General features: G+C 56.2%; 1 long non-coding RNA gene across 1 annotated transcript; it reads left to right on the top strand.

Annotated features, from left to right (window-relative positions):
* Positions 1 to 4,892: 4,892 nt before the first annotated feature.
* On the top strand, positions 4,893 to 8,166 carry LOC109317403. Its single transcript, XR_002103041.1, has 3 exons — positions 4,893 to 4,976; positions 6,047 to 6,135; positions 7,574 to 8,166. It is a non-coding gene; the product is annotated as an uncharacterized LOC109317403 (long non-coding RNA).
* Positions 8,167 to 14,710: the final 6,544 nt, after the last annotated feature.

Below are 14,710 nucleotides of genomic sequence, written 5' to 3'. Positions count from 1 at the left end.
CGGCGCCCTGGCCTCTCCTCAGGGCCGGGGTGTGCGGCTGTGCCCGACCTCTTCTCCCGGCTCCGGGCTGCGCCTCTCCAGGGGATGTTCCCTGCAGGCCTGACCTGCCTGTCCCCCGCTCTGTGCCTTGCTGCGGCGCTGCCTGGCACCCCACCCTCGAGGTTTCGGTATCTTTTTTACAGCCGCAGCCCCGAGGAAGCCGGGGGTAGGAGCTGTGGGTTGCCAAGGGGCCCTGCAGCGAGCCGTGGCAGGCTTGGCAACGAGGACTCCCAGTAGCTCACAGCAGCATACCTCTGCCTCCGCTCCTTTACCAAGAGACCTACGGGGGCTCGGCACAGCTCTGCCACGCTGGGGGCATTTTCACCCTGTTTCTGGGCCTCGTGCGTGCCCAGGAGGGGATAGTGGGACTCTGCTGGGTGGCAGCGCTACGGTGCTGCCCTGAGCAGGCCGTCCCCTCGCAGACACACAAAGCGCCAGTTGCCGACACAGCTCGTGCTGTGTGATGCAGGAACTGCACCTCATTGCGAGGCAAATCCAGAGCTCGGCAGCCAGGGAGCGTGAAAAAGCCACTTTCACCTGAGGCCTCATGCAAGAGAGAAGCCAGTTAGCACCGCTGACCAAGTGGAGAATTCAGCCGTAAAAGAGAGAGAGCTTCGCCGGGAGGGAAGAGGCCTGAATGAAAGAGGCGCTTGGATGCATCCAGCCTTGACGGCAAGTGGCAACGAAGCTCTGAACCAGACCTGGTGCAGAGGGGACCCGGTGTCCCGAAACCTGGACAGGCCCTGAGCAGGATGCGCGGTTCCAACCAGGAGCCACGGAGGCGCGGCATGCTGACCGCTGCCCAGCTGGGCTGGGGTCCTATGGGAGGGGAGCACGGAGCCAGTGAAAGGCTCTCAGGTTTTGTCCCGGAGCTAGTTTGAATGCGCTTCCCCTCCCAACCCTGCGAGGGGTGTCCGGTGGGACCCTGCTGCTGGGCACTCTCTGGGAAGCTGTAATGGGCACTCCCAAGTGCACGTCCTTGCAAAGCAGTCCCAGAGCCTGCTGCCCAAAGGGCACCTGCCTGGGCCAGCATGTCCTTCCACTGACACCCCAGGGCTCAAGCACCTGCCCTTGCAGGCACCCAGGAGGGCAGTTCCAGGCCTGCTGGCTCCTTGTCAGTCTCTGGCTGACTTGGAGAGCCTGCCCTATGGATGTGGGGCAGATGGGCATAATAGAAAGCCCACAGATCAGTGAGAGAAGGGCAGTCCAGGGGGATCTGTGCCTCTGCAGTGATGTTTCATGCAACTGGCAGTCATTCCTGTTTCCTGTGGTCCTGCCACTCTGTTGCCACCCGGGGTTTCATGGGGAAGGTGAGTATGTGTTTGCCTGGGTGAATGGGACTGGCAGGGACTTCCCTGATGTAGCTGGGCAAGGTGGACCCTGATTGCTGCCCGCGCACAGCTCCCCCGGCTCGATGCTGCCAGGTGGACTCTTTTTAGCTAACTAGAGCTGGGCTGGGAGTGCAGACAGCTCATTTCTCTGAGGGCAAGGGCAGTCTCTGGCACATCTGCATGCTTGGTCTCCACATGGGTGTCAGCACTGCCCTCCCCCATAGGCTTAGAGCAGCCAGTGCCCATCCCTTCAGCCAGCAATCCTTCTGCCCTGTCCAGTCCAGACCACTCAGTTGCCTCACGTGCAACATCGGGCCCCAGAAACCACAGCTCTGCCCAGAATGACAACCGAGTTAGGCATTAACTCCTCCAGGCATTTTGATCCATACCTGTGTAACCAAGGGCTGCCTGAGATACTGCAGATCAATAATGTCATGGGTTAGCCCTCTTTGAGTGCCCTTTCTTGCTGGCTTCTTGCAGGAGGTCTGGGGGCCTGACCTCATCCCTATGATGAGGTCTGGGGGCCCAAGGGATGTGGGGCGGGGGGGGAGAGTTCTCTTGCTGTGGGCCCGGACTTGGTACAAAGCCTGGCTCAGAAACCCAGCTCTGTGGTCTGGCACTACAGACGTGGCACTGGCTGCTGGAATTTGAGACATCTGCTGTTTATTGATGAAGCCAACGAGCCTGCAGGTGAGAGGTCCCTAAAGCAGCTGCAAGGTCCAAGGCTGCCCCTGCTGACAGCCTGTGCCTTGCAAGAGGCTCCTTGTGGGCACAGGTGCCCCCAAGCATGAGGGCCCTGTGCCTGGGCAAAGGCCGGCTCCTCTGCTGTGTGGCCTGCACTGCCAGCTCCCCAACGCTGGCACCGGGCACCTGTGCTCAGACAGGAGACCCACATCAGCCTGGCAGTGTGGACCTGGCCCAGGGCACATGAAGGCAAGTGCTAGAGGGGATGCGGCTGAGCCCTGGCCCTTCCCCCTCGCCCATGGATTCAGCAGGGCTGCTCCTTGGAGGGTGCCTGGGAAGAGGCCATCTGCAGTCCCACAGGGAATATTTGCTTTAGATTAGCTCCCTTGCCCCAAGCTGAGAGTGGCCGGACAGCGTGGGACTGCTGGGCAGGATGTTAGCTTTGGTCTGTTTGCTTTTCTGCTTTTCCTCAGCAGATAGCACCAGGGTTAACCGATGCTGATACAATCAGGGATGTTGGGGTGGCTACCTGGAACTGCTGTGCAGGGCTCAGCTCCAGGCATGGGCAGGGCTCAGCGCCGCAAGGGGATCTGTCTGTCCCCGGGGCTAACTCAAGGTCCCGGCACATGGAGGATGCAGCTGGAGGCTCCTGCCAGGGTGAAATAAAGCAGGCTACCGACGCGGCATCAACAACAGGCTGACTCGCTGGGGCATCAGCAGCCGCAGCTTTAGGCTCCGTGAATTCTGCCCCTCATCCCAGAAGGAAACCCACGGCAAATATTTACAGGGGCTTATAAATATTTATCCTGTAATAACTTGCTGCCTTGCAGCACATTCTTCTCCAGGACTAAGCCGTGACCTGGGCCAGGTGGGGGCTGCTGCGTGGCTGCAGGATGTATGAATAACCCACAGCAAGCGCCACCGCGCAATAAAACCGCTGGCTGCTCAGGTGCCCGCATGGAAGGTGCCGCGGGCTCTTACCCAACAAAAGAAAAATGTGGCTGAGCAGCACAGGTGTGTGAGAGCCTGGTGCGGGGCAGACTTTGCCTCTCTCCGCTGCAACAGCAGAGAGGCGTTGCGAGTCTCCGGAGAGCCGTGAATCACACCACTGGCCTAATGGGACAGGGCCCCAACCTGCCTGCCACATTTAGCTGCGCAGCCCTCCCTGTACCGTGCCACGTGCAGGCACGTCGGTAGAAGCCGAGGCTCCAGACCACAAGGCGATGTGCTGCGGCACGTCTCCCTCTCTGCTGGGTGTGTGTGCCTGTGCACACGTGCCTGCCTGCACACCCGTGCCAGGAGTCCAGCCCAAGTCCAGCTGAAACCCTGGGCATGGCTCCATCTTACTTTGGTAACCGAAACATGCCGAATGTGCAGGAGCTGCAGCAGCCTCTTGGGTCATGGACACTCGCACCACACAAGGCACGGGCAATGTCAACCACCCAGTGGTGTGGTGCGGTGCAGTCGTGCCAAGCTGACCCGGCTTCTCTGCACTCAAGGGCAGAGAATGAGCTTGGCATGGGCACCCAGGGACGAGGGTGCAGAGGGAGGTGGCTGAGCCGGGCTGCCGAGGGACCAGGGCAGCGTGGCACAGCTGCCATCCCCAAGGAGGGCGGTTCTGGGCTGGGACACGAGCAGCGCAGTCATTTTTCATGCATGCCCTCGTGCGGGAGCAAGGAGATCCTGGAGCCGGCTGGGCCCTTTGTTTTGTTTTGTTTGCTTGGGTGCCAGATGTTTGTCCCCTCCTCTGTGCTTTTGGAACAATCCATCCATTTATTGTTTTTTTGCTTAATGATTTGCAAGAGCATAAACAGGCTGTGGCTTGGAACCCGCGCCACGATCTCCACGGAGCGGCGGAGATGGAGTCCTGAACTACTTTCGAGCATGAATAAATAAACAGCGTGGAAAGGCTCCATTGTGTATATTCTAAGTTGCTATTTTCTTAACCCTGTCTCATTAAGATGGATGGAGTTTCTGCTTATTAGTAATTTGGCAAGTTCCTCTTTGTATACACTCCGCACTTCTCGCTAATGATGCTTTGCTTCAGTGATTAACAAAGGAGACTTCCAGCATCGCAGGCGAACACAGAGCCATCCACTCCAGGGCACTCGAATGGAAGCCCAGAGAGCTGGAGGTGCAGCTTGCTGGGACGAGGACCTGCAGGGGACCCAGAAGAGGAGAACCTGCTGCTCGTACATCCTTCCCCGACACTGCAGTTACTTTGACCTTGGGACTTTCGTGCCTAATTCACATGCACCGGCACAGGCCAGGCAGAGCCTGCAGCACGGGGACTCCAGGCTTTCGCACGGCTGACCCTGAAACGTGTCTGGTGGAGATGGAGCTGGCAGTGCTACTGCCATTTCTACAGGATTTACAGCTGGCCATTAAAGCATGTTTACAAGTCTTTAGTGCAGTGTACACATCTGGTAAATCATTGATGGAGCAAATAGCTCCTGGTGTCATGCTCCCTCTGTCAGCTTGTCAGCTCTTCCCATTACCAGGTTACCCAGCAGAGGATCCCCTGCATGCCTCCCAGAGCCCTCATGCACACCCAGGGATGTGTGGGCACACATGCAAGCCTGCGTGCACACAGGCAGAGGCACATGTGCACAGCCAGGTGCCAAGTGCGGGTGTTGCGGGGCATGCCCCTGCTTAAACCACCCTACTGCAAAGGCTGCTGGACAGATGCTGAACTGGGCATGGAGGGAGCAGGGGAAAGCGGGGCTGGGAGGTTTTACTCAAGCTCGTGTCCCTTAAGGAACACAGCTCCAGAGGGGGACCAGTCAGGGCAAGGGAGACGTGGAAACCGCCAAGAGCAAAAATCCTGCAGCTGCGGAGCACACACAAGCCGGGACCCGCCAGCAACCACAAGGGCCATGTTTCAAGGGCAAAGCCTCCCTCCTCCTGTCCGAGGCCACAGAGGTGAGCCCAGCCCAGCCACTGCCTGGGGGACTGTCTGGGAGTGCCTTGAGAGTGAATGGTCCGAGGGCCCCTGCAGGTGCTGGAGCAGCGCAGAGGCAGCAGAAGAGAGAAGCTGCATTCAGGGTCGTGCTGCGACGAGGCGTTGGGACCCGCGCTGCAGGCACGCGCCGTTCCCAGCCAGCTGCACAGCACGCTGTGGCCTCTGCTGCCCATGCAGCTGGGCAGAGGTCAAAGGGGAAAGGGCAAAGCGTGGGAACAGAGGGCACGCAAGGTCACCTTATTCATGCCAAAGCCCTTTCAGGAGCGCTGGGACGGCGGGACGGGAGCAGGAGCTGCTGTGGGAGCACGTACCTGTCCCTCATGCCCGCTCGCATGCCCATGCTGTAACACACAGGCTGCCAGATGACTCCAGCACCTGCCTGGCCACTCAAGCCTGCAGCATGGCCAAGGGTACCAGCCAGGCACTGCTTTGAGCTAGCTCCCACCATGCACATGGTGGCCAGGGTGGGACAGGTTGGTGGCATACGCCCCTTCCTGCACTGAGATCTATTGGCTTGTTAGAGCTCTGAGTCATAGGTGGTGTCTCATGAACGCTGTACCACCGACTGTGCCATGCCTCTGGGGCAGGAGCTCTTTGCACAGGACAGTGCTTGCTTCCACCTGCAGTAGCTTCCCCTTCCTGTCCTGGCCCATGCTGGGCTTAGCCAGGCTAGGCAGCATGGCTGGGGCTGATTTCCTGGGCCACCCAGTCCCCAGGTCATGGGGCTCTTTCAGGAGATGGGGGTGGGATGCTGCACTTGCAGGGGGGAGGGGAGGTGACTTTCTCCTTCCACATGGACAGCTTCATAGAGCAGCTTTAAGAGGGTTTCACAAACCTCCTCCCCACCCCCAGACCCCGCGCGTTTCAGCCGCTTGCCAAGGGGAATTAATGAATGCAGCCAGCGGAGCTCACAGCCCCGCAGCCGCTCGCTGCCCTGTACAATGGAGATCCCACTTTCCCTCCTCTCCCCCGGAAACACATGCCCAAGATTCAAGGACATAAATTTCTTCTAACCTAATTCATTTTCTAGATTGATGGAGAAAATCCATAGCAAATATTTATGGCTCTGCCATAAATAACCCTTTCCTGGACTTCCAAGGAGTTCTGTGGAGTTTCAAGGTAACTTTCAGCGCGCTCCAAAGGTCAGGGCAGATGGGGATACTGCACCTACAGTGCCTGAGCCTCTGGCTCATCTGTTTTGAATTATTGGTATTACTCAGGTTAGCTGGGTTCTCAATGGAGTAGCTGTGCTGGGTTTCCAGGGCCATATTTTATTTCTATGGTGGGAGAAAGGCTTCAATAATTATTAGTTGTACTCTGTTGCAGCTAGTGAAAGAAGCCAGCCACAGTAAATTTGGGCTCAGCTCTGTGTTCACAAGCAGAAACCAGCCTGTTGGAGTGAAGAAGGGGTTGCTGCCTGCCCCGAGCCTGGCTGAGCCTGGGAGCAGGCAAGGGATCACTGGGGGCTCCGCTCCTACAAAGGCTTTTGCTTAGTTCACTGCTGCAGCAGGGCTCAGACCAGGCTGACCCGGGCAGGACTGCACTGTCTTTGCCACAACCCACAGCATGAGGCACGTGCACTGCCCGGCACATGGCTCTGCTCATGTCCTGCTCCACCCTGGTGGGGTCTTTGTGTGGGGATCCCCACTCTCCACGGCACACGCTGGTCCACGGGTCTTGCACTTTCCTGTAGGGACGAAGAGAAGCCTGCTCAGACACCTGCCCATGCTGGACTGCAAGCAGTCCAGCTCTCCATCTGCCGGGAAAACCAGGTGCCCCTGCACTCCCCAGCAGTCCCTGGCCTGCAAACCCCACCTGACACACGGGCACAACCGCGCACTGCCACTGGCGGATCCAAGGAGCCATGACCTATTATGAGCCGCTGTGCAAGGCAGCTCCCCAGCCCGCTACTAGGCACCTCTGGGAGTATATGCCTTGCACACTCCCAGCCCAGGAAAAGGCAACCGCACTCCTAAGAGGTGCCTGCGTCTGCTCCCTCTGGCCCTGGAGCAGTTGCGGGGCATTGCTGCCGGGATGCCCAGTGCTGGGCTGCAATCTTGTCCTCGCTCCCAGAGACAGCAGGCGAAGCGCAGAGGGCAAGCGTGCGAACTGGTACCGTGGCAGGCCCACGGGCCGGGCGGCAGAGGGGCGGGAGCGAGCGCGGAGCTGGGGCCCCCCCACGGCTCTGTATTCTTTAGCTCTTCATCATTAGAACAGAAAGTGAAAAAATGAGACAGTGTCACCCGCTGGTCTCCGGGGAGCGGGCTCCATTCAGGCCTTTCAGAGAACAGGGTCAGACATGTCTTCTGACCTCTGCCCTATCGCGTCGCTCCTCACCATAATTATCTAATGCCGCGCTCTCCCTGCCAAGTACAATGAAACAATTTGTCACTTCAATTGTCTGTCAGTCAACAGTGAGGCCTTTTCAACAGGCCAACACATGTTTTTTGAGAGCTTGTCAGCAAGGGCTGTCTAGCCAGACACATAACCATGGAAAATGGAACCTTTGTTAATGCTGCTTCTTAGAAAAGTAAATCCATTCACTCTCGTTTTTCAGGCCTTCAGTGTGGAATTTGCACAAGAAGCTGAATTGCTCCTGATCCCTAAATGATTGGTCAGAGGATTTGCATGAGGAAGCAGAAATTAATTATTCTTTTCTTGTCTCTTTATTTCCCGTAATTGTGTGTTTAGAAATGCGATTACATTCTCCCGCCGCACGAGGTGCTGGGGGAGGTGCTTTGCATGCATTTAGTGCCTCTCGGTTAAGACCACCTAATCGTTTCAAGCATTTCCTCAGATTCTCGCCCTCTTTTTCTGCTCTAACGACTAAACAAAGATGGTGCAGCTTGCCCGGGAATGCTCTTGGCAGCAAAGCGGGGCGCAGGGAGATGGGGGTGCAGGGCCGGGGGGGTGAGGGCAGCTAGTCCTCATGTGAAATGGTCCTTTCTGCTCCTCTTGGCTGGCAGGGGCAGAGGCAGGAGAGCGCAATGCCAGCCAGAGGTGTTAGATGTGTCCTAAAGCCACCAGCCTTGGAGCTGGCGAGAGCTGCTGGGTTCAGTGGGGCAGCAGGTGCTTCCCACCCTGTCCCGCATGGGCAGCTCAGTCCTGTCCCCACCCCTCTTCAGTCCACATCCTGGCAGGTACGTGGGGCGGTGTGCCATGCTGGCTGGGACCCCCGCTTGTGGGCCAGACACTCACCCACATCCCTGGGCTTTGGCAGCTTGGTGGGAGCAGGGACCCATGTTTCCCAGGCAGCGCAGGCACCCCGAAGGACAACCACAGCACAGCAGAGCTCAGATCATCCAGAAACAGATTTGCAAGATGTCCAGCGTGGCCAGCTTCACCTAGGCACACGGGATGTGAGCAGCCCCAAGGGACAGAGAGAAGGGCACAGCTCAGTGCCACGGTCCCAGGCACGCAGGGAGGTGGCTGGAATTAGACCGTCACACTGAGCAAACTCTGCCTGGGACCCAAGTGTTGGAGTTGGAGGGGGTGCAGGCGAGGGGCACCACTGCAAGGATCCAAATGTACATGTGCTCCTGCCCCACGCCTGCAGCACTAGCAGCTCATCGGGGTGAGATGGGGTGACCCTGCCATTGGCGCACCCAGGCCCAGCCTCCCAGGGGAGCTCCATGGCTGAGAAAGGAGGAACAGGAGGTTGCAGAGGTGCCCGTGCTTGGGGAAGCTGCTTCAGCTTCAGCCTCAGCCTCATCCTCCTGAAGGGAACAGGAGGTTAGAAAAATAACCCTCGGCCACAGCCCTGACAGCCCCTCTGAGGGGAGCGGTGGGCTGGGAAAATAGCATGCAGCTTCTGTTTCAGCTCCAAGAGCAGGAATCAGCTTGACCTCCTGCCCTTCTGCCTGCACAGAGGATGCCAGGAGGCAGGATTACGGCAAGGGAATGCTCTCTCGGGCAGCGCAGGGAGCAGTTCCCAGCCCTCATGCCTCCACACAAGCCCACAACGCTCGGCTAGCAGGGACATGACGGAGTGCAGCCCCTGAGCCCCCAGGGCCGCAGCTCCAGGGACCCTCATGGCAGGGGCTGGTGACCTGCAGCACGGTCCTGGGGAGGAGAGCTCCCACAGCCTCTAGGGCACAGGGCAGAGCAACGGCGCCTTCCTGGGAGCCAAAAGGCACATACTGAAGGTGACTCGGCCGTGGGAATTGCAAGGGGCGTCCAAGCGGTTGAAATCCCAGGCTGCGTGTGTGTGAAGCTGCCCCAGCTCCAGTGCTGCACTCTTCAGTAGAGCCCATGCCAAGAGGAGGGAAGCCACAGTTGTCACCAGCTTCCAGCACATTGGTTGTTCTTTCCCCCTGGGGCTCTCACCCAGACAGGGGTGCAGACATCCTGGTGCACAGAGTTGGGGTTTCAAAGCAAGCACCCCCCTGTTTTGTTCTCCCAACTGCAGAGGATCCCAAATCCTCTGGCTGGGGGGCCTCAGGGGTCACCTGGTCCAAGCTCCTGCCCATGTGCTGCTCCTAATGTGGCAGTGTACCAGGGGAATTATCCTTCTCAGAGCTGCCAGGGGTATAGGACATGTTGCATTGCTGCTCCTAAGTCATAGCGGTCTATTTTCCATGGGTCTACAAGGCTCCTTCTTGGAGGCTGATTTGAGTGACATGGCAAATGCAACAGGTTTCCTGGGCATATCAGGGGAATAGCACACCAGAGACCAGCGTGCTCACACAGGTGTTAGAAGAGCACTGGGCCTGCTGCGTACTGGCAGCCACAAGGCAAAGCCATAAGCAGCCACTGCATCGGGGCAAGGGGGCTATAGGGGAGCCGCAGCCTCCGAGAGGAGAGCTGTTCCTATCAACGCACTTGGGGCGTGCTCTACCACCCCTTCAGGAGTCTGTCCTACATACCAGGACTGACAGCCTGCTTCAGAGGAAGCGTCTTACTCCAAGACAGAAGCAGCCAAAACACTGTTCCTCGGAAACTTCCTAATTGATGAGCCATGCATTTTGTAAGACACTGGCGCGAGATGCTCAGCGGGTGAGCTTCGCCACATTCGCACAAGTCAACGAGCCATCCCTTACAGCTGCATGGCTTGGCCCACTGTAAGCTTACTGCTGGCCTTGTCTTCGGCACTGCAGAAGAGGACAAAGCAATCGCCGGGGTTCATGTGCCTGGGGTTAACCAAACTGAGTACAGCAAGGCCTTCATTCCCATCGCATTATGTGGAGTCTCAACCTTCCTGGAGGAAGCAGCTGAAACCTCCCATATTTTTGCCCAGGGCTCTGGTACCATCAGATCCCAAGTCTCCAAGGGCTGCGACATGCCTCTGTTTTCTCAACTGGTTGCAAAAACCAACCTCTCTCTCTCTTTTTTGGGGAGTAGAAAGCAATTATTGGCTTTTAAATAACTGAGAAGTGTCAGATGGCTCCTGCTCAACTGCGAACGCCCTACACAAAAACATCTCCAGATCTGGCTTTCCGCAGCACCGCACTCCAAACCTAATTCAAACCATACAGGGAGCCCTGACTTAGACTCTTTCAGGCCTATAAAATGAAACAAATTGGCTTTGCAAGCATATCTCGCCATCTAAGCTATGCCTGTAAAGTCGATTTGTCCTCCTGGATCCACGCTGCATTAGGTGGCCTGAACGAGCCTTTGTTTGCAAGCCCATCCTTCATCTGCCCTGTGTGCCTGCAGTTGGGCATGCTGGACTAGGGAACTCTGCATCACTCTAATGTCTGGGGCTTGCTTGGGCCCCAGCAGCTTGACTGAGGCCTACAAGGACCAAGACCAAAGCGTGTGATTCCTGCTCAGGAAATAGAAAGGAACAGCCCTGTGGTGTAACTGCAAGCTGTAACAGAAATGTGGTGGAGAGCAGCTGGGAACATGCAGGCATTCCCACACCAGGATGGAGGACATGTAGCCAGCTGCCACCCCTCAAACAGCTCCTCCCAGGGACCTGGGAACATGCGCAGCTCTGCAGCTTCCAGTGAGGTGCATCCATAAAAAAAGAAGCCCATTACAATAAGTCGGTACTACTGTATCTAAATGAACCCCCCCCCAAAAAATACCATGTGTAGTTGTAAACGTGTCTGCCACACCAGCAGGACCCCTGTCCTGGGCTCAGGTCTTTCTCTGCAGCAGATAGCCTGGCCTGGTCCTCTCTGCTTGCCAGTGGGCTCTCTCTCTCTCTCCGTTTTTTAACAAAGCTGTGCAATATTTTTTACAGGCCCGGCTCTGCACATGGCTCTAGCAGTGCCATGGCCGTGGTGGGCCGAGGGGCTAGCCGGCAAGCATGGTGCATAAAGGGGAGTCCCAGCTCTGTCTCTTCCACGGAGTCCTTTATTACCCTTATCATTCCTTGTACACATGCTACATCATTTTAATGGGCTTATACCTGTACAACATCTCTGAACAGAAATAAGCCGGTTAAAATTATGAACTACTTCTTCATGAAATCATAAAGCGCAGTAAGTGGATATTTTAGAAATAGACCTGCTACGCGATTCATTTTTCCGTGCGTGCCCTCCATGTTAATGCCACAAGCCCAAAGGGTTCCCAGCGGCTAAGGTCTTTGGTGCCTTTTCTATTACGAAAGAGGAACAGCAAGCGTGTTAGTGCTAAGAGGAATGTCCGTTGCGTCCCACTCACCTCCAGTTCTGACTGAGTCAGGCTTTGGACTGGAGCATGGAAAACAATCTCTCTGTGAGGTCTGCATTTCAGAAGGCTTCTGTCTCCACCTCCGACAGGGAGATCCAGGCTCGGACCTCCCGATAAACGAGGCAGCGTGATTCATTTCTTCTGCTCCACACTGCTTTGCTGTGGGAGCTTCCAACTGGTGCGTTCGATGCTGCTGAAGTCAGTGCAAGCCTTGCCATAGCGCCCTGACAGACAGCCGGAAAAAATTGTTCCCTGTGCAGTAAAGAGGAGGAAAAAATATGTTTTTAACTCTGCTCATGATCTCATTCATCCAGAGAGATGACAGGGTGTTGGACCGAGCTGTTGGCTTGTTTACATAATTATAACAATGCTATAGAGTCATCTCCTATGTAATAGCAATCACATTCCACTGAAAGAGCTTCAGAGTTTACTACAAAGGCCAACAGGATCTCAGACACCCTGAGAACATATTTTTCTGTTTTTATAAACTCCAGTAAAATTGCAATTGGCTCAAACTTTGCATTCAAAAAGCACATTCTTGGCGAATATTTTATACGCACATAAAACATCTGAGAAAATGTTAACATTATGATCTTAACTGTTTGCACATTGCAGCCCGCCAAAAGTTAGGAAAAAGCAGTCCATCGGCTGCAGCGCTCGGTCCAGGTAATGTTCGGAGCGCATTTCTCCCAGGACCTGGAGAGCGGGTGATGTACGGGCATTGCTAGGGTGGAGGCTGTTGCCTAAACCAGGCCGAGCCGCTGCCATCATGACTTCAGCAGGAAGGACCATGTGTGGTCTGTACCACGCTGGCAGTATGGGCAGACCTGGGGCCAGGGGCCTGCTGGGCCAGCGTTCACCACGTGCACAACAAGGCTTTTTGATGAGAGCATCTCCCTTGCCTGGGACCCAGTGCTGACTGGTGGTGACCGGGATGGAGTAGGTGGTGGAGAGCAGGGCAGGGGATTCTCACGCCCTCAGGTGCAGGACTGCTGTAGCTGGGAAGAAGGAAGGCTCGGTGCAAGCCTCGCATTCACACACATCCCCGAGCCGCTCTGCCTGACTCTGGGCCTCCTATAGTCAGAGAGAGCCTTGTTTGTTCAAGCAAACCCATTAGGTGTTTATTAGCCTTCATTATGAAGTGCTAGAGGGCTAATTAGTTCAGGCTGTCCCTGCAGGAGGTGGAGGGTGAAGCAATATCATCATCAGCTGATATTCAAGTTCCCAGGGCAACCCCAGGCTCAGCCTGCTTTGTTATTTTAGCTCTTGGCTAACTAAGTGAATTAGAGCCCTCGTTATCACATTGGCAAACGCCTTTGTACCAGGGAGGGGGGTGCCGCAGGACTCCCTGGGGGTACGCTTCCATGCCAGCTTGTTGCCAACACCTTGCTGCATGGAGAGGCTACCTGAATCCACTCGTCTCCCACAGCTGGCCAGAATGGGCCCCGAGCTGCGGCTGGAGACTCTTTACCCCACATGGGAGGAAGGAGCAGGCTTCCGGATGGTTTTACCCAGGCAGCGCTGGGAGGCTTTCCTGCCTTCACTGGTGCTGATGTGACGGGGCTGATTTTGCACCATGCTCCTATCCCAGCCCCCGTCGTGGTCTCAACAGTGGCAGCAGCACCTCCACCCAGAGCTGGAGGGGGTAAATGACTGGCGCTGTGCAGTGACACTGCAAGGGACAGGGCCCAGGGTTTTAGGCACGCAGGATCCCCAACCCTGCCCCTGGGGTCTGGCCCGCAGCTGGTCCTGCACAACCGCACTGGCTGTAAAAGGCAGCTATGGACTTTCTGCACCAGGTCACTGTGGCAGGAACAGAGCAGCCCCATGGCAAACACTTGGCTCCATAATGGGAGTGCCCACATGTCAGTGATCAGTGCGCCACCCATGGCGTTGTGGTGGGCACCGTTCACGCCGCTCCAGTGGCTAGGGAAGTTCAGGTGATGTCTTTGCCTGAAGAGCAGCTCCCCAAAAATGGGCTTGGCCTGGTCTTCATGGCGCTGGGCTATGCAGACACAGCAGCTTTTTAGTGCAATGCAGCAAGAAGGGCTGAGTGCCTGAGCCCTGGGCATCAGAGAGCAGAGACCAGAGCTCAGGCCCCACTCAACTAACTCTTCTAATTGTAAAAAAACAGTGATTTCCACTTAAAAGCTCCTGGGTGTGAACTGCAGAATCCCTGCCGTGGCCTGCCAGGCTTTGAAGAGTGGCTCCTTGTTAAGTGGGCCATTACTCGTTATCACTTTATAATTACTGCACAGAGGGGTCTGCTTCAGTTATAAAACACAGCATTGCCCAGACATCCCACCACTGCTGTCTCCTTTGTACGATGCTCCGTTCTGTCCCCAGAGGCCTGGCTGGCAAGCAGGAATGATTCCAAGATCCCTTTCTGCCTCCGTGCTCTCAAGAGGGGAGTTTCCTATCTTGTAAGTGTGCTGCTGGTTACTACTGCCCAAGTGCAGCACCCTGCACTTGTCAGTGTCGAAACGCATCCTGTTTTTGCTAGCCCACCCCTGTAACCTATCCAGGTCTTGCTGCAGTCTTTCCCACCCTACTAGCCTGCTCACCTCACCCCAATTTTGGTATCATCAGCACATTTAAACAGGGTGCTTTTCACCCGTCATGCAAATCGCTGATAAAGAAATTGAACAGCGCGGGCCCGAGAACCGAGCCCTGGGGGACTCCACTGCCCACTTCCCCCCAGGTCGAACATGACCCGTCCACCACCACCCTCTGAGTCCGACCCTTCAGCCAATCTGCAATCCATCTGACTGTGTATCCATCAATGCCACAGTCGCCTAGTTTTTTAATGAGGATGGGGTGGGAGATGGTGTCAAAGGCCTTGCTGAAGTCCAGAAAGACTACAGCCACGGTGACACCTGCATCCATTGCCTTTGTGACCTGATCATAAAAGACAATCAGGTTGTTCTGACATGACCTGCCCCTAATGAAACCGTGCTGGTTGCCCTTGAGCATCATCCCTGAAGCCGGCCCTTCACAGATGTGCTCCTTGAGGATCTTCTCAAAGAGTTTCCCTAGGATTGAGGTAAGACTGATGGGCCTATAGTTGCCTGGGTCC

The sequence above is a fragment of the Crocodylus porosus genome, unplaced genomic scaffold, assembly GCF_001723895.1.
Source record: "Crocodylus porosus isolate Cpor-Errol unplaced genomic scaffold, CroPor_comp1, whole genome shotgun sequence".
Lineage (NCBI taxonomy): Eukaryota > Metazoa > Chordata > Crocodylia > Crocodylidae > Crocodylus > Crocodylus porosus.
Note: the sequence above shows the minus strand (reverse complement) of the source record. Positions and strands in the feature narration are given on the sequence as shown.